The sequence below is a fragment of the Schistocerca serialis genome, chromosome 3 (genome assembly GCF_023864345.2).
Source record: "Schistocerca serialis cubense isolate TAMUIC-IGC-003099 chromosome 3, iqSchSeri2.2, whole genome shotgun sequence".
Lineage (NCBI taxonomy): Eukaryota > Metazoa > Arthropoda > Insecta > Orthoptera > Acrididae > Schistocerca > Schistocerca serialis.
The window spans coordinates 1009858379-1009876698 of NC_064640.1; positions in this window are offsets into that span (position 1 = coordinate 1009858379).

Consider the following 18320-nt stretch of genomic DNA (forward strand, 5'->3'; position numbering starts at 1 on the left):
TCTTTCTCCGTGGAGTAAAGTCGTTGGAGTGGACGGAGCACTGTTCATTGTTCATTTATGACAGTGCATTAGCAGCTGAGATAAAAAGGCCTTCATTCCAAAGACAAGACTCTGCCAGAGGGTGATAGGTGCTGGGAGCTTCTGAACTTAGGGCGACAAACATCTCCTGGCATTCCTTAAAAACTCAAAAACAGCTCTGACCTACTTTATGGAGAGATGCTGTACCAGAGTTGGCAACTAGCCTCCTAGCAAGCTTTTTACATTTTCATGGGACCTGTAAACTGAGACTGGATGATGGCAGAATAAGCACCGATTGGTGTGTTAGTTGAGATGTCATATGGACGTTACACATGGCATGAAACTTATTAGAAAAGACGTATTATTGGATTGTTGATGTTTCAGCGTTTTGGGGCGCGAAATATTGTCTGTGGAACAATTATTCCATTGGAGCTGTTGGCAACTTTTAAGAGGATTGGTGGACACATAGTATTGGTTGGAAAACAGCAGCAAGCTTCGTTTTTAGAGATTGGAAAAAGGTATCAATGGAAAGACAAGGACGAAGGGAGTCGATAGGAAGACATGGATGAGGAGAGTTGTGTCCGTTACACAGAAGAGAGTAGTCAATCGAGAGACGTGGAGGCTAGATTGCAGCTGCGTTCTTCCGTTCCTCTTACTGGTTGACGAAATGTGCCACTTGTCAGATATGAAGTGCTACTACAATAATGTGAAATTAATACCACAGGCGCACACCTCTGAATAGTGCCAAAGATAAATTTTAATCAGGTAGACGGTTCAATTTTGGCGGTAGATCGTCGAGAGCACAAGCTTGTTGTTACCAATAGGTTTCGAAACATTTTTGATTATAAAATCGCCTTATCACAGACTTGTTCATATCTTGTTGGTATAGTAACCCACCGAAATTCACTTCGTATGAAGATTTCTGGTCTATCAGTATAATTAATCCACTAATAATTATTGTAATTAGTCTGCGCTATCTGTGTTAATGAATGATTTAACTTCTGAATATCACTAATCAGAGTTCTTTCTATAATACCATATCCTTTTTACATTAATATTTTACGCAGCGTAATTTATAATACTCAAACACACTGTTATTGTTGCTGAAATGAGTTTCACATTCATTGCAAAAATTATCTCTGATTTGTGCTTAATAATTGTGGCTCGAAAACAGATTTTAACATTTGTTTCGTAATTATTCACTTCATAAGGGAGATGAAGTTCGTTTATCCTTGGAAGGATCTCAAGGAGCTCACTTTCGGTCAAACTGTCATAAAATAAAGTCCACCAAATCACAAACATGTATTTTCAATAAACCAGAGATCTTACTATCTTGGATCTAAGCCTGAGCTGCGTAATAAGTGAAACTTCAACCCCAGCAAACTTCGTTCGACTGACGCACGATTGGTTTTACAAATCACTCACTTACAAATCATTCAGCAAGTAAATTTTCGAAAATCTTCAAAATTATTATGTTTTTCTTTTAACAACTTCATTACAACAGTCGTTACACTGCAGCAATATTGCCACGTACTGAACATTCGTAATGCTTTTATACAGATTTCATCTGCATGTGGCTGAATCTGAATATGAACTCATTGCATGTTTTATTTCATTTCTGTTTTAAAACTCTTAAAATCTTTTGTTACAGTTATTAATGTAGAGTCGCGGAAGTCGCTCTGGGAGGTCTTCTTTGGTAACTGGCCGTCGTTTTAATGTCAGTGTTGAACAGTAAAAAGGACAGCGTGATGATGGGGACACTGGTTCTTCAGCTACTTCCACGCCCCACGCTCGAACCATGAAACAGAAAACAGAACAAACATCTCTTACTGTACCATACTACAAAACACAACATATAAAATCTTTTCATTTAAACATCATTAGAGAACATACGACTGCTTACAATCCATGTGTTGCATAGCATAAATTGCTCGACGGTACATGGTAGTAACCACTGTATCATCGCACAACCCCACCACTAGCCACACGAAACATGGGTTCAACCTAATCTCTCTAATGCTAACGAGTCTACTTAATGCTAAACTTTACGTCCATACTGTGGATTCCCCGTCATTACTGAATGAAATATCTTCTTTGTGAGATGCTCTTACTAATATTTACTAGTCTACTTTACAACTTGCGTGTAAATGACAAACGTCTTGTAAACACAGTTGCTCTTCTTATTACAGAAGTTTATTGGCTCATATCGTACAAAAATACACAGTAATTACTAGTTTCAGTAAAATTAAGTCGCCATCTCCAGATCATTTGTACAGAAAGAATTTTTACAAGGCTAACCCATTTCGTCGACTATTCACATTAACTGGGCAAATGTTTAATGTATGTAAAGGTACAATTATGGAAAATTCTAACGTCGAACCAACATAAAATGCATACAAATTATAAGTAAACATACCTTATAGAGACGACATTCCACAGTACCGTCTCTCGTCATACAATAGGAGAATAGCTGTGCAAACAGAGCACAATCGTTACAAGTAAAATACATAAGACGTGTATAAAATGTTTTCATGTTTTGTCCTAGTTGACATGTGACAGGAAACTATTATGAGGCAATCAAGAGAATACGCCGTTCTACGAGACACCACCTGATGACTGCAGTCTTTTACAACATAGGATTATGTCTTCGAAATACAATGTAAAGAATTTTATACTTTTTATTTTTTTATCCATGAAAGTAAAAGGATTATATACCCGATTTCCCAAATATATACATAAAAAAATTATTGCAAATTTGTTATTACTGTATCTTATATCAGTGTTATGGTCATTGTTACCAGATACATAAAGTGGTAAACTGTTAATGTTACAATAATAAGTTCATGGTATACAGAGATTAAAAATATGGAAATAGTGTTGCGTGACTTTACTACATGTGAGTATAGAGTTTCGTATAATAATGTATCGTCAATGATCAGCTGATGTGTACTGAGTTATCATCCAAACATTTTGTGGTCTACGATAATCTTTTCTCTTCTTGTATTTAGACCACTATTATTAGGAGCAGTTCTTTAGTGACTGCTTCATTACATACACTAAGTGCTAAGTGTACATACTCCATTCCACACTTATTCTCTTTAACAACTATAATATGAACAAACATTTCAAGTTGAAGTTCCCTGGTTGTTAACTGTATACATATTAGTCTATCCACCGGGCAATGTTTCGTCCATGCATGAGCGTTAATCATTAATGACTTGTCTCTTCTTTTGGAAGTTTTATCACTATAAATAAATTAGTCTTGGTTAATTAATTCTAGTATGCATATTTGTCTTTACCTAAATATACAATCTTCTCTGTTTCATATTATTATCTCTTTCTTCTTTAGTGAGTGAGAGCTGTACCAGAACATTTTTGTTCAGTATACTTTCATTAATTTCTGGGCTTTTAATCACTAGAAATATCTGTCCTAAAACATTCTTTGTTCAGTTGCTTACAGGACTAATAATTTTATATTATTTTCCCCATTTTTCTCTTACATGGGTTATTCTTGTAAGGTTCCTTGTACTATTCTCAGCTGAATACTATCCCAGCTAGCGTCATTTCTGTGTTGTAATCTATGTTGTTTGTATTCTGGTAGATAACTTGAACAGTAAATCAAGGTACTCAATTTTTACATATAAAACTTACGCATTGTATCATTGGTTAGGTACTTCATTCTGTAATATCTCAATGCCATGAGGCCTAATCTTATTATTGTAGTTATATGTAATTATTTATTTTCTTCTCTAGCAGTGAAATAAAACTTGTACAGCTACAGCTTGTTTCCAGCAGTCAAGTGTTTACTGAGAATCAATAATTTATTTTTATTTCACACTTCCTCTTTTGTAGTAATGCACTTCTGGTCCCTCACTGATAAATTCCTAATGCTTACCATCTTCGTGGATTAATTATGTACTAGGTCATTTTAGGGCTTACAGATTTATATCCCTAACACATTGCTTTCGATCAATTGATTATTATTCCAAGTAGTTCATTTTTCTTGTGCAGTACTTCTAAATTCCACTTCAGTCAAATATTAACAGTATTCTTACTTCCTTCATAGCGAACACTTTGTCTACCGATTGCATCTACTGAAATTTGTCTCTATTTTCATTTGCATGTAACCTTCGTTTGCATTTAATGTCCAAATCAATGATTCCCAAACACGTTTCACTAGTTTAATAGGTGTTAATTTATGGTTCCCCACTATACATCCCCCTTTGCTTTCATACATGGAGCACTCGAAACCATGTCAACTCTTTGTCTATTTTTCTATTAATTGATAGCCTATAAGGTTTTATGTGGTCGCTGCTATAAAGACCTTTGATTTTCCCTCTATCTGTATCTCGTAATGCTGCGGCTTTACAGTGAGGTATTTCTAGAACCTCCCAAGGCCCCTCGTTCTCATAGTATACCTAATCTATCTTTTTATTCAGTTTTTATCTCCGGTGGTGTGCTCTTACCATAATCAAGTCTCCGACCTGTAAGTTTTGTATTTGGGCTCTGATATTCTGCTTACATAACCTCTTTTCAGCACTAGTACCAGCACCTTTCCTTCGCTAGTTGAATAGTCGGTACTTCTCCGTAAGAAAGTGTAGGTGGCCACTTCAGCCCAGATAACAGGGGCTCGCCCAACGAAGCTTTTATCTATTATTTTAATAGGAATCAGCACTGTACTCAAATGTGATAACATATTCAGTATTAAGGAATACGTTTTGAATTAAAAGACATTTTCAAATTCTAAGCCTTTTGACAAGTTAAACAACTTCACATATATTGTTCTTCACTAACCTAACCATGTTTTTCCAATAATAAAACTTATCTAAATGCATTATACACTTTTAAGACCAAAGCGAATATATCCATGTTGAATATAATTTATAAGTCTTTCTACTTCAATCTTAGGTATACAGATTCTGCGCGGTTCATTCCTTACACTATCCCCCAATATAATACACCTTCATACACTTTTCAGTGATCTGACTTCTATTTGGTCCACATATTGTTACTCAAAGAGCTGATCACTTAATTTAGTAATAATCTTTGTCCTGATGTTTCATAATCTCAGTTTGAGTCAGAGAATATTCTCCATTGTTCTTTGTCATTCTTAACCCTTCTCCTGGAAACCTGAAGTTGTTAGAATTTATTTCACTCAAAGCTTTCGATGCTTCTTCTCTCAGTGTACTTAATTTGTTATTTACTGATTCTTGCACTGTCACTACCTCCTGTAACATTTCTTTATTCGTCTTGAACTCCCTTCACTAAGTTCATTAGTTAATATTTCTATTTGCATTTTGATTTCTCCCATCTCTTGTCTCGATTTCTTAAAAATAAGTATCTAATCTGTAGTCTACCATTTCTATCTCATTTTGTACTGTTGATATATTTCTGTACCAGTTCCTCAGTGAAGTCGTCGTGCACCTGTTTTATTTCTAATTTTAATTCTTCATTACTACTGTCTGTCTTATTGGACAGTTCGGTGTTCTATTTTAGTAAACAATTCAGTTTTGTTACTATCTACTTACCGTAATATTTCATACAATTTACGACTTAAGCGTTCCATTTTTATCTACAAGGATGGTACACTGCTTTGACAAGAATGTAACAACTGTAATCACTATCTCCCTTAAACAGTAACAGGCACAAGTATGTGTATGTAGCAGTCATTAGCCTCACTGTTGCCTTCTCATCGCTATGCATATATTTCACATCCTCAACAGTCAAGTCGGATTTATATACAATAGTCACCAGATTTGACTCATCGGATCTGTATTTTATTTTATAAGCGGTAGCTGCTATTGCTATGCAATGTCTCTACGCTGTGGCGTCATTGCTGCGATGTCATGCCAACCACTCCAACTGCACCTCTGCTGTGCTGCCATCGTACTACAACTGCAGACTGTGATTGAGGTGCGGTACCAGCGTATTGCCGATACTGACTGCTACAGCAACACGAAACCAGCGTGTGCAAACTCGAACTACATCTTTTACTATCGCGCCACGTGAACAGAGGAAAGCCCCCTACCTTTGCCCCAAATGGCTTCTTCTTCTTTCTTGCTTGTTGTGCTGCTGCTGCCCCTGGATCATGTCCTGTCACGGTCGCTGCATTCAGTGGCTCGTCGTTCTTGTCGCTGGTCGATGGAATGTGACACCTGTCAGACACGATGTGACGTTGCGATAATATGGCGGTCAATCGTCAAGGGCATAAACTTGTTGTTATCTACATCTACATCTACATTTATATTCCGCAAGCCACCCAACGGTGTGTGGCGGAGGGCAGTGGCAATAGGTTTTGAAACATTTGTGATTATAAAATCGCCTTACCACGGTCTTGTTCATATCTTGCAGGTACAATAACTCCCAGACAACCACTTCGTGTGAAGAATACGCCGTAAATTATCTCTAATCTATCAGTATTTTTTTGTGAAAAAGCCTGTAATTAATCCACTAATCAAGGTACCACTTAGTCTGCGCTATCTGTCTTGCTGAATGCGTTAACTTCTGAATATCACTAATCAGAGCTATTTTCGTAATATGATACCTTTTTACATTAATATTGTATGCAGCGTAACTTATAACATTCAAACACACTGTTATGTTTCTGAAATCTTTGCAAAGATAGTCTCTGATTTGTGATTAAGAATTGTGACTTGAAAACTGATTTTAAAATTTATTTTATAGTTCTTAACTTCAGGAAGGACATACAGTTCGTTTGTATTTAGAAAGATCTTCAGCACCTCACTTTCGTTCAACCTGTCATGAATTAGTGTCCACAAAATCTCAAAAACGTAATTTCAACTAGAGATCTTATTACCTTGGATCTAAACTTGAGCTGCGTATCCACGCTCGAACCATAAAACAGAAAACAGAACAAACATCTCTTACTGTGTTATATTACAAAGCACAATGTACAAAATCTTTTCATTTCAACATCGTTATAAAACTTATGGCAACTTGCAACCTATGTGTTGCATGACGGAGATTGCTCAATGGTACAGGGTCGTAATCATTGTGTCATCGCAGTTCTCAGTTTGCGGAGTCAGTGTTTCTCCACTCTGTTCATAGTTCAGTGAAGATTACGGTAAGCATCGTTTACAGCGCCGGCATATTAGGGAAACAGAGAATAATGTAATTAATTTTAAGATAGCTGCCACTGGCTCATTTATCAGCACTTTTTCATTTCTGTAGGATGTATGAGTGTTGTTCATCATAGCCTACTGTACAAGTTTCACAGTATTAGTTCCGAGATTTCATGCAACTCAACTTCTTTCAGTAACTTTGGTAACTCAGAGCGTTAGTTAGCAATAAATACAGTAGGGAACATCTTTGTAACGTTCTTGTCGTCATTGCATTAATATTGTTGTAACTTCCCTTGCACGCTTTGCTTTAGGTTTAGTGGATACAGGAGCGAGGAACATATGCGGTACGTGGACAGAATATTCAGATATTAATTTATTCCATATCTAATATCAAATACCGAAAGTAAAACGTAACTTTCTTTGCTGTAATTGCAACATCAGTTGCTAACAGTAGATCTCAATGCTGAAATACACTGAAGCACCAAAGAGACTGGTACAGGCATGCGTATTCAAATACGGATATATGTAAATAGGCAGAATACGGCGCAGCGGTCGGCAACGCCTATATAAGACAAGTATCTGGCGCAGTTGTTAGATCGGTTACTGCTGCTTCAATGACAGTTTATCAAGATTTTAGTGAGTTTGAACGTGGTGTTATAGTCGGCGCACGAGCGATGAAACACAGCATCTCCGAGGTAACGATGAAGTGGGGATTTTCCAGTACGACCATTTCACGAGTGTACCGTGAATATCAGGAATTCAGTAAAACATCAAATCTCCGACATCGCTGCAGCCGGAAAAAGAGCCTGCAAGAACGGGACCAATGACGACTGAAGAAAATCGTTAAACGTGACAGAAGTGCAACCCTTCCGCAAATTGGTGCAGATTTCAGAGATGGGCCACCAACAAGTGTCAGCCTGCAAACCATTCATCGAAATATCATCGATATGGGCTTTCGGAGCAGAAGGTCCACTCGTGTACCATTGATGACTGCACTACACAAAGCTTTACACCTCGCCTGGACCCCCAACACCGACATTGGGCTATTTATGACTGGAAACATGTTGCCTGGTTGGCCGAGTCTCGTTTCAAATTTTATCGAGCGGATGGACGTGTACGGCTATGGAAACATTCCAGCAGGGGCCTGTTCAAGCTGGTGGATGCTCTGTATTAGTGTGGGCGTGTACATTTGGAGTGGTATGGGACCCCTAATACGTCTAGATACGACTCTGACAGGTGACACGTACGTAAGCATCTGTCTGATCACCTGCATCCATTCATGTCCATTGTGTATTCCGCCGGACTTGAACAATTCCAGCAGGACAATGCGACACCCCACACGTCCAAGAATTGCTACAGAGTGGCTCCAGGAACACTCCTCTAAGTTTAAACTCTTTTGCTGGCCACCAACTCCCAAGACATGAACCTTATTGAGGATATCTGGGATGCCTTGCAACTTGCTGTTCAGAAGAGATTTTCACCCCCTCGTTCTCTTACGGATTTATGGACAGCCCTGCAAGATTCATGGTGTCAATTCCCTCCAGCGCTATTCCAGACATTAGTCGAGTACATGCCACATCGCGTTGTGGCAATTCTGCGTGCTCCCGGGGGCCCTACACGATATGAGGGAGGTGTACCAGTTTCTTTGGCTCTTCAGTGTGTACGTTACAGTAAAAGTAAGGTGACTGGTAAATCCCAGAATTAACTGCTGAAACCTGAGACTTACCATCACGGTGTGCTCGATGGTAAATCTTAGGTTTCACCGGTTAATTCTAGGATTTACCAATTATCTTACTTTTACAATAAAATATATACAGATACAAAGGTTTATAATTCAGTCAGTCTTCAATACAACGACTATGCCCCTAGGTGACCGAGCGAGGTGGCGCAGTGGTTAGCACACTGGACTCGCATTCGGGAGGACGACGGTTCAATCCCGTCTCCGGCCATCCTGATTTAGGTTTTCCGTGATTTCCCTAAATCGCTTCAGGCAAATGCCGGGATGGTTCCTTTGAAAGGGCACGGCCGATTTCCTTCCCCATCCTTCCCTCACCCGAGCTTGTGCTCCGTCTCTAATGACCTCGTTGTCGACGGGACGTTAAACACTACTCTCCTCCTCCTCCCCTAGGTGAAGAGCTACGACTGCTAAAAGTCTGTAAATGTCATGAAATGGCAAACCACAAAATGGGCCTCTGCATCGATGTTTGAACTTAAGTAGACCCGGAGAGAGGATGGATGCTCGGATATCATTGGCAGCGGCGTAATCGTTCGTGCCTGCACTGATGCTGTGGTAGCGGCTGTAGGAAACGCGTCGGCACGACTGGCGGCGCGCGTATTTTACCGAATGGCGGCCGATACCGCAAACTCGGCGGCCAACTTTGAAGCTAGGTGGGAAGCCTTTGCCGTGGATGGCGATGTGGTTGGTCGCTTGGCTGGTGGCAAGAGCACACCACCCGCGTCCCAAAATTGCGTCTTACATGCGCCAGACGAAGGGACGCACATTGCGACACCCCCTCTTGCTGAGGCGGTGTCAGAGGCCACCCTACATGCATGCTTGCCGTGCCCAAAGAGCGCAGCGTGCAACCTGTGCTGCAGAAGGTCGCCGCGTCCCTTCGTAAAGGGTGATACCCGCACCTGGACAACCCTCACCCGTTCACCCCTCCCGACAGTCCCAACTCCACTCCCCCCTTCCTCACGAGCCATACGAACCTGTTAGGCATCAAAGTGTTTCCGCTCCCTTGTTTCAAGAAGGACCGCAAGTTAATCAATAGCCACCCCGTCTTCACGCCCTCTGACTGGGCACATATTTCTGTGTTCTCGGCCAGATGCCGGGGAGTTCCGATCGGGTCAGCGTCGGTCACCACCTCGCGACTCGCCTCCAGATCAGTCTTTCTACCCCTTGTACGAGGCGATGGGTAAATTCCTCCCTCAACAGCCTGAAATTCCATTAGACGCATTCCGTCTGCCAAGACCGCCGCAACCGTGAGTTCCCTACCTCCTACCCCCTAGGTACTGCAGGAATAGCGACTTCGCTTACCCTGCTCACAAACGAGGGATATAAGGCAGATGCAGTAGCTATCTCACACACACAAATTGACGATGTCACAAAAGTAGTAGCCGGGTGACTCGAAACACACTTTTAAAAAAAGATCGTTGCATACAAAGAGAGAGAGAGAGCTGTAGTTGGCTTTGCAGATGACATAGGAACTAGCGTGTGATATGTCACTCCGCCATGGACTCTAAACTCCCCCAGTCTTCCTGTGCACTTTTCTTAAGTGGCGCCATGGACTCTAAACTCCCCCAGTCTTCCTGTGCACTTTTCTTAAGGTCCACTTTACGAATTGCTTCAGGAGTTACTAAATCTGGTGAGGAATATCACATCTTGAAGATGTCACAAGGCGCTTCAGAAGATGTGCCACGGGAAATATTAATTAAATCGTTAATACGAGGTTTAAACAATTTGCTTCACACAGTTTAAATACTTGAAATAAAAAATGATGGACACTGCACAGTAGTTTTTGACGAGAAATTTCATTAAATAATCCAAACAAATTATTATTTGACATCACGATTGTAACTGCGTTGTAATGGCAGTGTTACGGTGGAAGATGTATGACTTTGTGGCTCTGGTTCTCTACTAATATATCAATGACATAATGCATCTTCTGTGGCTTGCATCGTTTCACTCATTCCAGAAGTTCCACTTTCCGCATATTCTGTTCAAAGCCTGTTTTACTGTCTTTCACCCAGCTGACTATTTCGTCTCTCCTTGCAGCAGCCGCTGGTGCCTTATTTAATTGTACAGAATGGTACGGCGCATTTCCATTACAAAAACACTACCAGAACTGACGTTTAGTAGCAAACGAGTAACGAACCAATCTTTGAATGTATCTGCATTCATCTCCTCATGGTAGTCGACAGTGTTTTTTGACTGAAACATCATCATAGCACTGGACACAAAACCGTTCATAGAGCCAGCATGAACTATAATTAGTCGCCCTCTCTTACTAGTTGGCACACTAATAGTTCCGTGGCGCGTGTCGTCTGTCCATGCGATGGAACGTGCATGACGCACGTTGACCCATATTTCGTCAATCCGTATTACATTTTCCGGATTCACTGTTAGCAACTCACGCGGGAAACATCTCCATGCTACGATGTCTCCGCGTCCATTAACACCTTTCGTCCTGAGAACTTTTTCCAATGGAAGCCAACTTTTTTCAAAACAATGGAGAGACTTGTCATTCTGCCTGTGAACAAACCACTGTTCGACAATGATGCCATCAACATTTTAAGTGTCGCACACTCCTTCCTGCTGTAGTACTCGTATAGCACTTTCGTCAAAGTTCTCTGTTTCAATCACATGACACGATCTCTTCCTTGACTTTCCAGGCGTCCCAATAACAGGGCTCGCAGCTGAATTGGCAGACTATCGTTTGTGACTCTCTTCACTGTCGCTGTAGAGATGTTCAGTGCTTCTGCCACTCTGTCAACCACTTCACTCACTGATATCAAAAGGCCCCCCCCCCCCCCCAACGAACCATGGACCTTGCCGTTGGTGGGGAGGCTTGTGTGCCTCAGCGATACAGATGCAACCACAACGGAGGGGTATCTGTTGAGAGGCCAGACAAACGTGTGGTTCCTGAAGAGAGGCAGCAGCCTTTTCAGTAGTTGCAGGGGCAACAGTCTGGATGGTTGACTGATCTGGCCTTGTAACACTAACCAAAACGGCCTTGCTGTGCTGGTACTGCGAACGGCTGAAAGCAAGGGGAAACTACAGCCGTAAATTTACCCGAGGGCATGCGGCATTACTGTATGATTAAATGATGATGGCGTCCTCTTGGATAAAACATTCCGGAGGTAAAATAGTCCCCCATTCGGATCTCCGGGCGGGGACTACTCAAGAGGACGTCGTTATCAGTAGAAAGAAAACTGGCGTTCTACGGATCGGAGCGTGGAATGTCAGATCCCCTAATCGGGCAGGTAGGTTAGAAAATTAAAAAAGGAAAATGTATAGGTTAAATTCAGATATAGTGGGAATTAGTGAATTTCGGTGGCAGGAGGAACAAGACTTTTGGTCAGGAGAATACAGGGTTATAAATACAGAATCAAGTAGGGGTAATGCAGGAGTAGGTTTAATAATGAATAAAAAATAGGAGTGCGGGTAAGCTACTACAAACAGCATAGTGAACGCATTATTGTGGCCAAGATAGAGACGAAGCCCACGCCTACTACAGCAGTACAAGTTTATATGCCAACTAGCTCTGCAGATGACGAAGAAATTGAAGTAATGTATGATGAAATAAAAGAAATTATTCAGATAGTGAAGGGAGACGAAAATTTAATAGTCATGGGAGACTGGAATTCGGTAGTAGGAAAAGGGAGAGAAGGAAACGTAGTAGGTAAATATAGGTTGGGGAGAAGAAATGAAAGAGGAAGCCGCCTGGTAGAATTTTGCACAGAGCACAACATAATCATAGCTAAAACTTGGTTCAATAATCATAAAAGAAGGTTGTATACATGGAAGAAGCCTGGAGATACTAAAAGGTATCAGATAGATTATATAATGGTAAGACAGAGATTTAGGAACCAGGTTTTAAATTGTAAGACATTTCCAGGGGCAGATGTGGACTCTGACCATAATCTATTGGTTATGAACTGTAGATTAAAACTGAAGAAACTGCAAAAAGGTGGGAATTTAAGGATATGGGACCTGGATAAACTACTAAACCAGAGGTTGTACAGAGTTTCAGGGACAGCATAAGGGAACAGTTGACAGGAATGGGGGAAAGAAATACAGAAGAATGGGTAGCTTTGAGGGATGAAGTAGTGAAGGCAGCAGAGGAACAAGTAAGTAAAAAGACGAGGGCTAGTAGAAATCCCTGGGTAACAGAAGATATATTGAATTTAATTGATGAAAGGAGAAAATATAAAAATGCAGTAAATGAAGCAGGCAAAAAGGAATACAAACGTCTCAAAAATGAGATCGACAGGAAGTGCAAAATGGCTAAGCAGGGATGGCTAGAGGACGAATGTAAGGATGTGGAGGCTTATCTCACTATGGGTAAGATAGATACTGCCTACAGGGAAATTAAAGAGACCTTTGGAGAAAAGAGAACCACTTGTATGAATATCAAGAGCTCAGATGGAAAACCAGCTCTAAGCAAAGAAGGGTAAGTAGAAACGTGGAAGGAGTATATAGAGGGTCTATACAAGGGCGATGTACTTGAGGACAATATTATGGAAATGGAAGAGGATGTAGATGAAGATGAAATGGGAGATATGATACTGCGTGAAGAGTTTGACAGAGCACTGAAAGACCTGAGTCGAAACAAGGCCACGGGAGTAGACAAGATTCCATTAGATCTACTGACAGCCTTGGGAGAGCCAGTCCCGAGAAAACCATCTGGTGACCAAAATGTATGATACAGGCGAAATACCCTCAGACTTCAAGAAGAATATAATAATTCCAATCCCAAAGAAAGCAGGTGTTGACAGATGTGAAAATTACCGAACTATCAGTTTAATAAGTCATAGCTGCAAAATACTAACGCGAATTCTTTACAGACGAATGGAAAAACTAGTAGAAGCCGACCTTGGGGAAGATCAGTTTGGATTCCGTAGAAATATGGGAACACATGAGGCAATACTGACCCTACGACTTACCTTAGAAGCTAGATTAAGAAAAGGCAAACCTACGTTTCTAGCATTTGTAGACTTGGAGAAAGCTTTTGACAATGTTGACTGGAATACTCTCTTTCAAATTCTGAAGGTGGCAGGGGTAAAATACAGGGAGCGAAAGGCTATTTACAATTTGTACAGAAACCAAATGGCAGTTATAAGAGTCAAGGGACATGAAAAGGAAGCAGTGGTTGGGACTGGAGTGAGACAGGGTTGTAGCCTCTCCCCGATGTTACTCAATCTGTATATGGAGCAAGCAGTGAAGGAAACAAAAGAAAAATTCGGAGTAGGTATTAAAATCCATGGAGAAGAAATAAAAACGTTGAAGTTCGCCGATGACATTGTAATTCTGTCAGAGACAGCAAAGGACTTGAAGAGCAGTTGAACGGAATGGACAGTGTCTTGAAGGGAGGATATAAGATGAACATCAACAAAAGCAAAACGAGAATAATGGAATGCAGTCGAATTAAGTCGGGTGATGCTGAAGGAATTAGATTAGGAAATGAGACACTTAAAGTAGTAAGGAAGTTTTGCTATTTGGGGAACAAAATAACTGATAATGGTGGAAATAGAGAGGATATAAAATGTAGACTGGCAATGGCAAGGAAAGCGTTTCTGAAGAAGAGGAATTTGTTAACATCGAGTATAGATTTAAGTGTCAGGAAGTCGTTTCTGAAAGTATTTGTATGGAGTGTAGCCATGTATGGAAGTGAAACATGGACGATAAATAGTTTGGACAAGAAGAGAATAGAAGCTTTCGTAATGTGGTGCTACAGAAGAATGCTGAAGATTATATGGGTAGATTACATAACTAATGAGGAGGTATTGAATAGGGTTGGGGGGAAGAGGAGTTTGTGGCTCAACTTGACTAGAAGAAGTGATCGGTTGGTAGGGCATGTTCTGAGGCATCAAGGGATCACCAATTTAGTATTGGAGGGCAGCGTGGAGGGTAAAAATCGTAGAGGAGACCAAGAGATGAATACACTAAACAGATTCAGAAGGATGTAGGTTGCAGTACATACTGGGAGATGAAGAAGCTTGCACAGGATAGAGTAGCAAGGAGAGCTGCATGAAACCAGTCTCAGGACTGAAGACCAAAACAACAATATCAAATGCTCACCTTTGCCCCTTTTCCTTTCAAAGTAAACACGCAATCTGTATATAAATTCGCGTGCTTGGGATTTTAGTGTAGGCCCTTTCCAAAAGCCCTCTTCCCTGCACTACAGCAAACATTTTGCACTTATGAACACTTATGCACACTTTTTCACTTATACACGAGGCAAGAAACTCACATAAGTAGCGGAATACACACGTATACGCACAAAACTGAACGTAGCACGTAGCGCAACTGACTGAAAGCAGCGGTCGCCCAACACTATGGCAACCCAGGGGCATTGCCACGGTAATGTAAACAAAAGCTCACGATCTTACAGGCCGTCATGGATGCGCGGAGCACGTGCGCCAAGGCCCCGTCAACTGTCAGAGCCCTTCTCTCACCGTATGGAGTATAGTTGTGCACGTCATGAACCATGTACTTTATTTATCAAATCCGTATGTATTTGACCCGTAACGCAATTATGTCACGCAAGCTGTGCATGCGCAAAAACTCCTTAAAACGTGCACAACTGAAGGTGTGCTCACGACACTGATGCCAAGTTTCACGAATCTAGAGGAGCAGTAGCTCGGTAGATTTAAGTGCTGTGTCTTTTAGACACAGCAGACGTTTAACAACATTCAAAGAAAAAGAATCAACAAATCCTTAAGGTGTCGAAAGGTAGGGTGTTCGTTTGCTTTTGTGCTCTTATACAGCAGCCACCACTGGCTAAAAGAAATCCGTTTAACTTCGGTTCCACAATAGCTCAGTCAAATCTAAAGGTCATAAACTCAACTAAATACCTAGGAATTACAATTATGAACAATTTAAATTGGAAAGAAAACAAAGAAAATGTTGTGTGGAAGGCAAACCAAAGACTGTGTCTTATTGGCAGAACACTTAGAAAATGTAACTGATCTACTAAATAGACTGCCTACACTACACTTGTCCGTTCTCTTTTGGAGTACTTCTGTGCAGTCTGGGATCCTCACCAGATATGATCAGGAAAGTTCAAAGAAAAGCAGCGTGTTTGGGATTATCGCGAAATAGGAGAGAAAGTTTCACTGACGTGATACAGGATTTGGGGTGGAAATCATTAAAACAAAGGCGTTTCTCGTTGTAGCAGAATATTCTCACGAAATTTCATTCACCATCTTTCTCCTCCGAATGAGAAAATATTTTGTTGACGCCGACCTACAAAGGAAGGAACGATAATCATAATAAAATAAAGGAAATCAGAGCTCGCACAGAAAGATATAGGTGTTCATTTTTTCTACGCGCTCTTCGAGAGTAAAATAATACAGAATTATTGTGAAGGTGGTTCGATGAACCCTCCGCCAGGGACTTAAGTGTGATTTGCGGAGTATCTATCTAGATGTAAATGTAGAACTACAAGCAGCTAAGAAAAATGTGAGAAGTCTAGGTTAATGGTAGGATGAGCACTGAAATATGCTCAAGAAGCCAAGAAAGTAGCACAAAAATCAATCACCGAGAGGAGAAAACAGTCGACTGAATTGTGAGAAGAGATGAAAAAGTTAAACGATAGAACCATACATGAAGGGCAATACACAGTCAGGTTATGGGTCTGCAACAAGATTAAACAGAGTTACATGAGAGGCAGGAAAAAGTAAAGAAGTGAGTAAACAAGATCGAGGAGTGGATGGAGGGGACTGAAGGGCAGATCGACAAGCTGATAGAAGAAGTCACACATTACTTAGAAGTTCAAAAGCATGAGATAGTAGACGACGAAAACCGAAAAGAGGGTATAGGTTCAGAGGTTACTACCCCGGTATCTGTAGCTGAAAACCGGTAAGTGCAGGGGCCTCTTGAGTTCCAGAACAAGTGTAACACGATAACGACAGCAGAGAAGAAATGAGGAGCCAGATAAAGTTCACAGCAAACTTTGAAGGATGGGACCGCTAGCAGTAACAACAGAAATGGACTCTAGTGTAACCCACAGCTGCATACCACTGAGCAGGTCACACGGTCAGAGGTAGTGAATCCAATTCAGGACACAGCAATTGTGAAAGGTTTCATGCAGAGTCCAGATGAGAATAGATGTGAAGAGCGTTGGTAATAGCTGTTAAGTTGTGTGGAAGAGAGGAAGAAACATTTGATTACAAATGCTTCATATCAGCCTTGGAAGTTCCAAAACTATAAAGATAATGGGAATACGCCTTACCCTAAAACTTGGATGGTATAGTTTGATTTGTTATTATCACCTTCTTGGCCTTTGACATATAAATTAGAGTTTGTCTGTGCACACCTTGCAGGAATAACAGCGGAAAGAATGAGACAAACAGCTGTGACTTTTACCTCATATCGTGAATTTGGGGACACTTTCCTCAAGAATTACTGGTCGCAAGAAATGAGTGAACGCGGTAAGCACAAGATGATAATATGCAAGGATTTAATGGCATCAGGGTGCAAGAGTCCAGTGAAATTTTTCGAAGTGATGGTTAGGAAGAACCAATACCTAGACATTCCTTGCAGCCTAGATAAAATTATTCGGTGTTGCTATATGAAGCTTCTGACAAATTACCAACAGGTAATAGCAGGTCGGTGCAATGAAGGCATTGAAGCATTCAAGAGCACAGTGGGTGAACTAAAATTTTCTGTTCATGAGCACAAGGTGAGGTAATGAAGGAAAGAGCACAAAAACTTCAGCGGACCTCCACTGTGCTGCAATAATAAGAGGAGCCATAATAAGAACAGAGCACCCAGGAGAGGAAATCATTACAATGGTCTACCAGGAAGGAAAATCATTTCTGTAATCACCCATCACAGAGGGAAAACTGAAAGACTACCATAACCATAACAACAGCCAGCCAGAATTTTGTACAGAACGGGCCCACTCCACAACAAGAGATAGAAGGAGCAGAAATTCTAGAGATCAGGCTCTGGTTCGCTCACTGTGATAGTGCAGTGCAGTTCAGCCTCACCGTGAGACTATGGCGAGAGTAGTAATGTCCTGATATACTATATTCCACTTTGTTTGCAAAATTGTGCAGATTCCGTTGAAAAAAAAGGAGGTTCACTGTGAGAAACAATTGTTTGTAGCACGCCTTTGAGAGAAAATACATAATCGAGCGCCTTGATAGTGCTGGTGGCAATCGTCGAAAACATTGAAATAAGAAAAGTGTATTTCCTATAGACATTGACGATAAACAACAAACGGGATTGCCTAAAAGGGTCAGCAAATTCAGTATGGAGGCGTTGCCGTGGAATATGGCCAGGAGAAAAATTGTTGGCGCGAGGCGGCCTCATTGTGTTTACATGTGCGACAGTGTGCCGTCACACGTTCTGTTTGCTTATCTAAACCAAGTCACGTACAATGTTGGCGCGCCAGCTGCTTAGTGCGAACTGTTCCCCAATGACCTTTACGTAGACGTCTTAACACCTGCTGTTGCAACGGGGCGCGGATTAACATACTTGCTTGTTTGTTA